The sequence below is a fragment of the Mytilus edulis genome, chromosome 6 (genome assembly GCF_963676685.1).
Source record: "Mytilus edulis chromosome 6, xbMytEdul2.2, whole genome shotgun sequence".
Classification (NCBI taxonomy): domain Eukaryota; kingdom Metazoa; phylum Mollusca; class Bivalvia; order Mytilida; family Mytilidae; genus Mytilus; species Mytilus edulis.
Genome location: NC_092349.1, coordinates 83,077,793 through 83,091,194, shown reverse-complemented (window position 1 = coordinate 83,091,194; position 13,402 = coordinate 83,077,793). Strand labels below are relative to the sequence as shown.

The 13,402-nt window shown below is 31.4% G+C and overlaps 1 protein-coding gene across 1 annotated transcript in view; it reads left to right on the top strand.

The window, feature by feature from the left end:
- The first annotated feature begins 3,508 nt into the window (after positions 1-3,508).
- The window catches only part of LOC139528666 (uncharacterized), a 42,211-nt gene continuing 32,317 nt past the window's right edge, over positions 3,509-13,402 (top strand). Inside the window, exons 1-2 of the mRNA XM_071324778.1 lie at positions 3,509-3,745; positions 12,972-13,040. The gene's annotated coding sequence lies outside the window, so the exon portion shown is untranslated. The remainder of the gene's footprint in view (positions 3,746-12,971; positions 13,041-13,402) is intronic.

Here is a 13,402-nt window from a genome sequence, read left to right as displayed (position 1 = left end):
TTGAAGACCGTACCTTGACCTATAATGGTTTACTTTTATAAATTGTGACTTGTGGAGAGTTGTCTCATTGGCACTTATACAACATCTTCCCATATCTATATGTGGAATATACGCCAATTAGACATCAATCCAATGACCAAACTAAAAAAAAAAAATCTTCATCAAACCATGCATAAAACAATAAGTGTTCAGATTGTCTAATTTCAAGTCGCTACAAAGTTTGGAAATACCTGCAACAGTTGATATGGTTGAGCAAAATGATAGACAGAGTTGTTCGATACTTCCAAATATTTTTCAGACAGTAGGAGAGAATAGAATTTTTTTTTTAAGTTGTACAAAACTGTGTAAACTTCCCAAAAGAACACTGTTTTTGGCAAATTCTTCAAATGTTAAATGTATGGAACATCAATTTCCAGAATCAAAGAAAAAATTATATTAAGCAAAAACAGCTGACAAATATTTGAAGGTGTTCCAGTCAAATCCGAGTAAATTCGAGCATTTTGTTTCCTGTCTTTTGTATATAATTGGTCTGTCTAATGCCCATTATAAAGGAGCATTTTAGCGTTTTTATCGTCCAAAAATATATGTCATTGCATCGATCATAGATAACGAAATGAAATTGTGCATACCATCCGAAGTAAAAAAAAATCACAAAATACAAAATGTAGTCGCGATCACGGAATTTTAATCATGTTAATTCTGTTGTTTTCAAAAAAACTAAATAATAAAATTTAAAAAAAATGACATACGTCTCTTTTACGTCACATTCAGTTTAGTATCACAAATATAGAGACATCTCATTAGTTAAAAATATAATATTCTCCCACAATTCTTATGTTGGACAATTTTCAATCGAAACCTTATTGATTGGATGCTAATTGTTGTCTCTCGTGTAAACAGTTATTTACACCACTGGGTCGATGCCACTGCTGGTGAACGTTTCGTCCCCGAGGGTATCACCAGCCCAGTAGTCAGCACTCCGGTGTTGACATGAATATCAATTATATTGTCATTATTATAAATTTCCTGCTACAAAACTTTGATTTTTTTGAAAAACTAAGGATTTTCTTATCCAGGAATAGATTACCTTAGCCGTATTTAGCAAAACTTTTTTGGAATTTTGGGTCCTCAATGCTCTTCAACTTTGTACTTGTTTGGCTTTATAACTATTTTGATCTGAGGGTCACTGATGAGTCTTCTGTTACTGTAGACGAAACGCGCGTCTGGTGTATTAAATTATAATCCTGGTACCTTTGATAACTATATAATACATCAACATCGTTGATCATCGTTGGTCATTGAAATGGAATAAACGTTTAAATATTGTGTAAGTAGTAGTTTCAAGTATAGCTTGTTTGTGATTTTCACGTTGAGAACAAATCGAAACGAATCATGAGTAATTCAATTTCAAAAAACCTTTTAATATGTCATCTGAACATTTCAATGATATAGATATATCAGTAGAGAATGAACCAGGGCTGTCAGGTGGTGTTGAACTTGAAGTTTAAGTAGTTCTACTCCACCAATGCAAAAGTTCGTGATGAACATATGAACACAATCCATATCAGGAGACGGCCGCAACCAATATAAATATTATTTTATTATGACACACCTTTCGGCTTGAAAATCATTTTTTAAGAGCTATGACCTTAAGCTTATCAACTACTACCAGTCGTACATTGTATAAAATAAACCCATCTTATATATGTCAGGTTTAAATTGCATGCATTATTTATGATTATTTAACAGAAGTCGGTTTATTTGTGTATCTCCACAATGGATTTCATGAATCAATAGGTAACCATAAAACTGCTTGATACGTTTCTCCATTTTTTCAAACTTATATTTGCTACGGACATGATGTGTTTGCGTGATCATGAGTTGATCAGTTGATCGGGTCAAGGTAATTGTATTCTGACGTATGGAGGAAAGTGTGTACAGTTTATATTACAATTCGATGATCACGTGGTTATATACCTAAAGGCAACGTGGATGTCGTCTGCAAACAGGTTTCTTTGTTATAATACAAGATAATTTGATGTATCGCCCACACAACACACTTTCGGATTTGATATGAGTTAACGCGTTGGTAATTAAACGTGTGGTTTTCTAAAAAAAGATAAGCCTTTTGAATACGAGAAAATTAAAACTAAGTTCTGTCTGTTTATACAGTTCTCATTTACTTGCACCGTGATTACCAAGTTTAACAGTGATCAAGTTACTAAATATAGTACATGTAAGTAATTCAACAGAGTTTTTAGCATCCAAAATTTTATTTTTTTCTTATTAGTTTGGTTAAAGTCAATAATGTTTACTGTAGCGAAGTTTTAATTTTAAGTATATATAAGCACCAAATTAAATTGTTTAAGAAGATATCATATATATACCAAGCTTAAAATGTTTGCGTTTCGTCTACAAACAACTTAACTGCGCGGTGGCGGATCACGAAAGAAGTGGTTGGACCACTTCCTTGTGTCCTAGGTTGGGATCCCCATTTGGAAATGGCTGGATCCGCCCCAACAGCGACGTTGGTCTTTGAATAAAAAAAAGTAATAAAGGCCAAATAAAGCACCAATTTTGTCGCCTTTGCAAAAATTAAATTCCTGAAGATTTCGCCAAAAACAGTGAAATAACATGAAGAAGACCGAGGATGAAAAGTTGTTGGTATAAAGAATCAGGCCGTATTTTATTTAGGTTTATAAACCTACTGCTGACAAAACCTCAAAATGTCGAATTGATGTCATGGATGTGGTGCAATCCATTATCGAATCATTAATAAATACGATTTCGATTAGAAGGTCTAAGAACATGAAGAAGCTTTCAAAACTTTTTAAAATTCCTTTATAATCATTTTTCCGTTTTCGGAGTGTATTATCCACCCTTTCGATTTGTCAACATTATTATTTGTTAAGAAAATAACAGTTTTTTGTGTATTACCTAGCGGTCAGGTAGAACAATAATATCTTTGAGGAAAAATCAGGTAAAACGCGTGTAAACATACAAGACTATAAACATTGTTACACCTGTAATATGTTCTTCCTACCTGTAATGTTGTTGAATTTTAATTTTCCAATAAACAAAGCAGAGCAAAAAGAATCGTGAAATATACATTAAATATTAATCATAAAATCCATTTCTTTTTTATTTAAATACACATAAACAAACACCATTAATCCACACAATGACACTCCGTTGAATTCACTAAACAAGGCGTGTTGTTATAAATTTACAACAGATGTCGCCATGATAAATCAATAACGAAAGTACGTGTACTTCCCTTGTTTTGATTCTACATCAGTAGCAGGAATGAAGATCGATCTAACACTTGACTAGAATCATTGGCTTACACACATTTCCGTTATATTTCTTTTCACCAAGACAGCAATGAGCATATCACACTTAAATCCCTCCAAAGAATGTACAAATTCTTCCTCTGTTTTGATCTTCTAATCGTGTTACGACGTGTCACTTTAAATGTCCGCATTATCGCTGTTTACAGTGATCACATGATACACAAACAGTGTACGTCACGCCGCATTGCTCCGTCTAATTAGCATATATAACATTCTAGAACGTCTGCTACTTTACACCTAGGAGGCGCTGACAACCACGTGATGAAAGAGTCCCATATATAACTAGGTTCTTCCGTTAAGCGTGCGCGGCTTTGTGTATATATGTTGTAGCAATATCGAGTGACACAATTTCTAACAATGAACAAGTTTTGGAAAATAGCGTAGAACATCAGGTGAGGATTTACATATGAATAGTTTGCATATACAAAAACAATGAAAAGAGAGAAGTTTCGTCGATAATAAGTTAGTCATCATTTATTGATTTTCATGTATGTCGACTCATCGTTCCGACATTGTTAAGTCTTCTACTATGTAATGACCGCCTTCAACACGTTGAAGTTTACGTCACTAAGTCTGATGAAGACACGAGGCAAAACATGAATAAATAATAATTTTATTTAAATCTTTGGAATTTGAACAATTACGTAAAACTCTTATTTGTTAGCCTTTTTCAGACGAAATTGATTTATTGCATTTACGTCACGTGATTTGGGAAGACGTTCTCGTAATCGTTTTACGTCACATGGCATGCGGAAATATCTGACGTCACAATTTTACTGTCAATATAATGCGATGTCAATAGGTCAAATTTGATTGAATCCAAGGTAATGAGATATACAATGATTTAATTGATATATCCAGTGAAAAATATTTCATTAAACATTTAGTGATTTTTTAAAGTCGTAAGAAACAAGTGACCGGTGAAAAATAATGTTCTTCCAATTCTTGAACCAATGCATACAAACATCATAAACTTAGTCTTCTGTTCAAGAATTTTTCATTTTTTTCGCCTAAATTTCATATAATCGTCAATTTTTTTTTCAATCGGTCAGTGTTGACTGTTGTTGTGAAAATATGGCAGGTAATTAAAGTTCGTGTTTTGAAGCCGAAGTTTAACGATTGTCACCTGTTTGTCAACAATCAACAAAAAATCAACAAAAAAGCATGGAAATTGAGCACGTGTTTAACATGTAAATTCAGATAATAGTTTATTTTAAGGACATCTATGCTTATTGCAATCCCCAGATTTTTATGAGATGGGTCACACTGAGGTCACTTTGCATCCGGAAAATTTGTCGGGGAAATTCCTTCCTGCAATTAAAATTAAGTAAACTTCTAAATATGAATAAATTAATGAATTTTCTTCAGAAAAAAGTATATGTACATAAGTTTATTAATGAACACTATCCATTGAGTTATAAAAAAACATATGCATTATTTTTTTTTATTTGAGGCTTCTTATGACTTTAAGGACATTTTTATTAATTAATTAATACAATCACTATTTGTCTGCCATTACTGGACATCTTAAAAATTCCAGTATAATTTTGGCGTCATAAAAGAAAATAATTGATGACACAATGGAAAAGCGATTGTTGTATGATGTCAAGACAGGACAACTGTCAATGTATATTTGTACCGCCTAACAGAAGTTCCAATTTTGTTATAAACATTGTCATAAAATCTATTCCTGTTGGAACAAATATTATATACCATTTATTCTGTTAGGAACATATACTGTAATATTTATTCCCATGGAAATAATATTCCGGAATATTTTTTCCTTTTGGAACTAATCTTATGAAGGAACTTCTATTCCGTGACACCACAACCATAACCGAAACCTATTGATATGATGGATGAGTGTTAAACCATCTTGATGCTGCAACTTTAATATGGTTTCATTTTGTTTTCCTGAAATAATGCCAAACTATGACATCTTTCGACACGTGATGTCCAAGAAATAATTCAAGCAACCATGAATCATTTCTATTCTTATCAGACAAAGACCCAATTTCTTTTGGTTCAAAGCGATCAATGCAAAGGGAAATGTAAGCTGTTCCAGTAAATGAACACACATTTGATATTGACAAAACAACGAAGAAAATTCATTAAGTGGCAATCTTGAACAACATACAATAACATACTTTGACAGATTTGGATGAATTTAATGGAATATCTTCTGTTAATTAAAAAAGATATGGACATTAACATGCAAATTTTCAACCATCTTTTGTTTATGTTAACATGTTTTGACGACTTATAGATTCCCATTCATGAATTTTTACATTCTTGCGCCATCGTTCAATGATGTCATTTACACCTTCTGAAAAGAGGTAAATTGTTCATTTAAAGCATATGAAGTGGGAATAGGATTGGAACAACCCAAACAAATCATGACATTGCCTATCATCTGACAAACAATGTATAAATTTATTCAAATTTTATGTGTATTCAAAGCGTTTGAACAACCTAATATTATTTGACATTGGATAAAATTGGGAATGGAAATCGGGAATGTCACATTATGTGTCAAAGAGACAACAACCCGACCAAAGAGCAGATAACAAACGACGGCCACCAATGGGTCTTCAATGAAGTGAGAAATTCCTGCACCCGGATGTGTGCTTCAGCTGGCCCCACAGCAAAAATGTATATAGTTCAGTAATAATGAACGTCATACTAAACTCCAAAATAAAAAAAGAATCTAAAATTAAAAATAATACAAGACTAACAAAGGTCAGAGGCTCCTGACTTGGGACAGGTGCAAAAAATCTTTAAAAAAGACTCTTTAAAATAAAGTATTCCACTGTTTAATCTTCAATGTTTTATTTGAAAGAAGCACATGTACAGGTGTATAAATGAACAAGTGCTTACATGAATAAAGCATATGGACATATGTGTCCCTTCCGCTACAAGGGGGTTAAAGTCCAGTTTCAAATTAAATGTATATTAATGAGAACATTACAATATGATATAGATATAGATCCTGCATCGTACTTGACCAACACCCTGAAATGAAATTTTAACATGCATGTTACAGTCTGCACTGTTAGACACTTGTCCGATGACCCAGACTAGAAAAATGTTATCCAGAGATTCCAGACTAGTAAGAATTTGAAAAACTTTGTTAAAACCTATAATAAAAGGTCTTATATTGGTGTTCGGATAAGTTGTTTGAAAAGATTTTGTTGCAGACTAAATTGTTATAAACAAGGTTACAGATAAAATAAAGACATATGTCAACCTACCTTTACTCATTTTCATTATTAAGACGCTGAGCTGAATCTACTCTTACTCCTCAATGCCTCAACCTTTCCCACAGGAGACGAGCACAAGACCAACAAGGCAGGTACATTAGAGAAAAGAAAAAAAGCCAATTGCCAAACTTGTCTGACCGGTTAGAATTAGTTAATTATGGCGCCAAGCCCTCCCCCTAACCTGCGACAGTGACGGAAAAACAGAACAAACTATGCAAAACAATAGAAACATTGATAATAATTATATGGAAAATTGCATTTTTAGTGTTCCCATGTGTACAATTCTTGCCAGAACTTGCTGAAACTTATCAAAAATATCATACTATTAGGTTTATACATGTATCAGCAATGATTTGATACTTTTAAAAATAAGTTCTAGTCAAACATTTTTAATGAGTTATGTCCCTTGGAAATATAAATTATAATGGAAACCATGAAACTACAGTGCACTTGCTCTTAAGCCTTCATTTAATAAAAATTCTTATAGAACAATCTAATTGTTTAGTTATTGCCCTTGTACATATCTTAGGGTTGATAAATATGTGCAACACAGGGACATTGGAACTCTGTTCTTTATTTGAGATTGGTGAATGCAGACTTGCTTTTGGTTTTAAATTTTGTTGTGCAAGGGTAATTTCTGCCCATATTTAATTTAATGTACGTTTATTTCAAACATTTTCCTTCAATAAAAACCTTGAGGGATAGAAGCAATTTCAACCTAGCCTAGTAGGGATTGGAAAGTTGTTATATTACAACATTATTTTATGCAATCACCTAATCTTTCCCCCAGGAGTGAGAAGCAAAGAAAAAAATATTATCTCAATATCTGTTAAAAAAAAGACTCAATTACAAATACACCATTATTAACAAAAGAAGAGAAATCCAATTCAAAATATTGCCTTCTAGACTAGTAATGTGTCCCATTGCTAGATTCAATATTAAATGCAAAAGTAATCTGACCATTACCCTTCAGTGCTCATAAGCACTTTGATACCATAAAAAAGGGAAGTTTCTAACAAACTAAAAGAATAAATTTAAACTTGAACTATAGTGTATTGAGTTTTTATAACTATCATAGGATTCATTAAATCAATGAAACACTGGTTTACTGTAAAGAATAATTTTAAACTTGAATTATTAGTTATTCTATTTATCATAAAATTCTTGAATTCAATGGAATACTGGTGTTAGATCACCATGATCACAACAGATGACATGTTAGAAAGTACAGTTAAGTATATATTTTATTAAAAAAAAAACAATGAAATCATAAATAACATATAAGGTAAACATTCTTATGATATTAACTAACATTGGGTTAAAACATAATCCAATACCAATGTACATTTATACATGTGTATATAACACCCATAACTCTTATATTCTCATATAGAGCTTCCAACTGTATTGAATAATTATTTGTAATGAAATGAGGTAACTTGATGAATTTATATACAAGTATACTGTGTAGTTAAACATGTTCAGAACCATTTCTTATTTACTTCCTGTTTGCTGGATACATGGGAACTTTTTATATTGATAATGGGCAGATTCAGGCGGGGGCAGGACTGACATGCAACCCTGTAAAATTTTAAAGCATGTGTTCAAGACAAGACAGTATTTTATTTAAGTCTCACCTCTTAATTTTGTAGAACATACAAATAGTTAAGGGAGCTACCATTTGATTCTTATGGGGGAGGGGGGCTAGGATGAAATTTGAAAAAAATAGGCAGGGCAGGATGTGACACTTGCAAAAAAAAAAGTCAGGACGACAATTTAGGTAAAAAAAAGTCAGGATAAACTAAAAAAAAAAAAAGGCAGGACTGATTAGAGTGAAAAATAAAAAGGCAGGACAGAGATTACAGCTAAAAAAAAATGCAGGACAAATTTTTCATCCTAGCCCCCCCATAAAAATCAAATGGTAGCTCTCTAATAAAATATTATAAAACATACAAGTGCCGCTCTAAAAAGAGTTATGAGAGACTATCTATACACTCTAGAAGAATATTCTATAATTTACTTAAAAAATATTCTCCTAGTCCTGCTCCCCATACGCCATAATATAAGTTTATGGGCCCTATTAAACATAAAATTCTTGCTCCACCCCTGTTGATGCATTATTTAGCATTTAAAAAAGCTGTATTGCATTGTTCCTGTTACCCAAATAATATCTTCTTGATATTTGATACCATGTTGAATAAATATATCTTAAATATTGGTATATGCTTTATTTAAACAAGTTGATTATACATGTTATATGGCCAATGTTTGAAATGATACTCGTAAAAGATCAAAGCATTTATAATATATAAAGCTCCATCTTTACGGCCATCGTTAATGCCTTGAAACCACCTACGAAGTACCTGAAATTTGGTGCTGGACATTAAGCAAGCATTAGTCAAACATTCAGATTGATTGATTTATAGTGGTAAATTGTGTTTTATATCCCTGAAATAATATACTTGTAAAGTTGTTATCTATTACAGCTACATCTGTGATCTTGTGATCTCAAAATCAAGCATGCCAAAAAAAATATATGTTTACACATAAATAAGTTTTTCCTGTTGCATCTGAGATCCAAATTTATGATGGGACTGTCTTATGAAAGCATTAAGCTATGAACACATTTAGAATTTTTAGATGTCTGCTTCTAGATCTAAATATAAAAAAAAAGAAGATTTGGTATGATTTCCAATGAGACAACTCTCCACAAGAGACCAAAATGACATAGAAATTAAAAACTATAGGTTACCGTACGGCCTTCAACTATGAGCAAAGCCCATACCGCATAGTCAGCTATAAAAGGCCTGCAAATGACAATGTAAAACAATTCAAACGAGAAAACTAACAGCCTTATTTATGTACAAAAAAGCAGGTTTCATTCACTGAAATGTGGTTTTAGTTTCAGCCAATTTAAATCTAAAGTATGCATCAGAGCCTATTTTGATGATTCATTAATACAGTTATTGATGTCTCATTTGAATTAAATCATCATTAAGTTTATTATCCTTAAATTGAGTCATATTTAAAAATTGTTCAGATTAATGAAAGAGTTTTATACAATTAATAATTTGTTAGCTTGGCAATTTTATTTGTTTATCTCCCTTGGGCATTCTTTATTTCTTAAAGTTAAATTTAAAATATGATGTTTAACATTTAACTAATGTTTTTATGCCCCATTTATGGGCATTATGTTTTCTGGTCTGTGCATCCTGCCGTCAGTTCGTTCGTCTGTCCGTTCGACCCGCTTCAGGTTAAAGTTTTTGGTCGAGGTAGTTTTTGATGAAGTTGAAGTCCAATCAACTTGAAACTTGGTACAAATGTTCTCTATGATATGATCTTTCTTATTTTAATGCCAAATTAGAGATTGTCCACCATTTTCACGGTCCACTGAACATAGAAAATGATAGTGCGGATGGGGCATCCGTGTACTAGGTACACATTCTTGTTCAGTCCTTGTTAAAAACTTTCTTTCCCATTTCAAATGCCATTAGTCTTACTAAATAGAACAGTTAATTGTTTTTAATTTATTTTATTCAATTTTTTTTTTTGGGGGGGGGGGGAGTGGTATATAATATTTAATTTTTCAGGTTATCAGTTGAAAATAACACCTTTTAGTCAATATTCTAGACAAAGACTAAATTAGACATGTATTACCTAATCTTGGATTAGGAACAAGGCAAACTGTGATATTGAATAATCACCAATAGAATTTTAACAATCAAGTTGATTATCAATCTAATCCTGGTATAACTAAGAATTAAGATTTGTTAGATAATCTTTTATTATGTAAATGAGAGATATGTTTTCTTAAAAGATATAAATAGCCTTTGTTATAATTGTACTCAGAAAGATCTATGTCTGGCAGTTTTAAGGATATAGCTGATTTGGAATTCACACCTAACTTTCAAGTAAAAGTAACATTTTTCATCTTTTTGTGAATTTCTCTTGACTAAATTTCTCTATAAGAGTGATAAAATGTCTGTTTTGATATAGTAGTCTCAACTATTTACATGAAATAATCTTATTTCTTTGACAAGTATCATCTGTTTGCTTTATTCAAAATGCTGTCTATTTATCAGCCTCTAGGGAGCTACTGAGATTATGTACTTAAATTCATCCTGTGTCATTCTGCATGGTCACATAGACAACAGATGCAGGAAGCAGAGTTTAATTCTTCAGCATGCTCAATAAATAATTAATTGGTGGGAAATTGATAAATATTGACCTGTCACTTGTAACTGCTATGGCTATAGGTCTATTAAGAAAGCCACCTTTTTTAACTGTAAAATTATATGTAGAAGTTAATTAAAATATATTTGCCAATCTTACTGTCAGTTAGTCTCTATGAGAATTAATACATGTAGATGGATTTTATTTCCACTTGAATTAGATATGGAGTTCTTTGTAGGATTTTTTTTTATTCAAATAACATCGTCAGGGGTGGATCCAGGATTTTTGAGAGGAAAAACAATATAATTTTAGACATTTTATGTATAAAAAAATGATTTATTTGCCAAGGGGCGTAAAGGGGGGTATCTGCACGGAAGAACGCGAAATAAAATTGTCATTTCATGATGAAAGAACAATTAAGAACTACTTGCACGTTGATCTTTTTACCAATTTCACGAAACACAATAATTAACGAACCTTTTTCACGACTATGTGAAATAAAAATGGCAAAACACGCTGCACCAAAATAACCCCTTACCACTCTCTTTGTCAACGGAAGGGTAAACCCTTTATCTACACTGATTGTTAAGTCTTATCTTAAGTTTTATCAGTCAATAGACAATACATGCACACGTATGTATTAGCACAAACACAGTAATCAGTAGAAAGTAGGAACAATAAAACAGACAATTGTACAGTTTTCTTGTGAGAATTAAAAAAATAAAATATAATAATAAATAACTATAAGTAATGAAGTATGAGGGTGCATGGTCTTGAAGTTTTATTAATCATCAATGATCATGTGCAAAAATATTAACATAAACTAAAAATGTAGATGTATACAGCTTTTGACAGTTACTGTACTCTTAATTCTGTAAATTTTATCAATATTTTGTGATATTGGATATGTAACATCTTTTAGCAATGAACTTAATTCTTATCTTTAAAGATTTCTTATGTTCATTAACAGTACATTTATACCAACCTTATTTAATTACTAAGTTACTATTTCAATAAGTAGGTTCATGAATGTTTAGAACAGGATACAAATTCTGTGATTATTTATTTAATTTTACCAATCACAGAAATTTGAAATTTAATTCAAATTTGTAAATTGTCAATATGTATATTGATGTTTTGTAACTTGCCAATTTGTATATTGATGTTTTGTAAGTTGTCGATTCATAAATTGTCAATTTGTATATTGATGTTTTGTAACTATTTATATATATATATATAGTGTTATTGACTAGATTTAATTTAATAACCAAAAACTTGGCTCCAGCAAAACAGTCAGATTTTTGCAATGACTTAGATGACATGAACGACTGTTGAAGTGGGTGGCATATCAAGTCTGCAACATGTCTGTTTTAATATGAATGTTCTAAAGTTAAATAAAGGCAAATTTCAGAGTAGTTGCATTTCATTTTGGAGTAGAGTAGTAGGTAGAAAATTATTACCTAGTATATGTGTAGCCTACTTTTCAAATCAATGTTTGGGTTTTCTAATCTATCAAAATGTATCTATTATATTCCTGTCTATGTCAAATGCATTGACAAAAGTCATTTACAGATATTGCATTTTGTTTGAAGTTAATCATTAAAAAAGTATTAAGACTTTTATAAAAACTTTTAGATTTATTATTGTAGGATATTCACAAACATCAACAAACCAGAATTAAACACAAATAACCTAAAGTTTAACGGAGTTACAATCATATCTACATAACATACAATGTTTATAATATTTTGTGTGTAATACAATGAACAGGTAGGTACCATATTTGTTTACCCCCTTTAAATAAAGAATGTATTATTATTATTATCATTAGGCAGCAACCATTTGATTTTCTGGGGGGGGCTATGGTTTTTTTTTCTGGACAAATTTTTTTTTTCGCCTGCGGCGAAAAACAATTTATTTTTTTCGCGACAATTCGAAAACAATTTTTTTCTTTCACTTTTAGCATTACATATAGTGGCAGCTGAGGGTGAAACAAACAATTTTTTTTTCTCAGAATCAAAAACAAATTATTTTTTTCTCCAAAAACTGGAAACAAACTTTTTTTTCCAAAAAAAACCATAGCCCCCCCCCAGAAAATCAAATGGTTGCTGCCTTATGATATAATAGTATGTTAAGATTTATGTAAGAATTCATCTATCATAATCTGTGTTAATTTTATTTACAGGTTTCCAATTTAAGAACTGAATCAAAAAGATTTTCAACAGAGAATATTGGCAGTAAAACATGTTTCAAGGTTCGTGACCTCTAAATGTTTGAATAAAAATATTGTAAACTTTACTTGTTAAATGAAATAATATTAAAACATGATACATCTGTGATTTTAGATGTTTGTAAATTCTTGTTAATTTACAGTCTCATAAATAAAGTTTGTGGACTTGTCGTCTTTTTGATTTTCACTATTATTTTTTCCATCTTCTACTTCACAAGCTTCAGTCTTTAAAGGTTTCTTGCACCTACACCCCAAAAAAAAGGGGGGAAGGGGCAGGGGTTTGTAGGGTGTAATTCATTTTTATAAGACCTCAAAAATTTTTGGGACCGTATAATGGTATGATGTCGTCGTCTGCATCTTTGACACATTGGTTTCCGGATGATAAC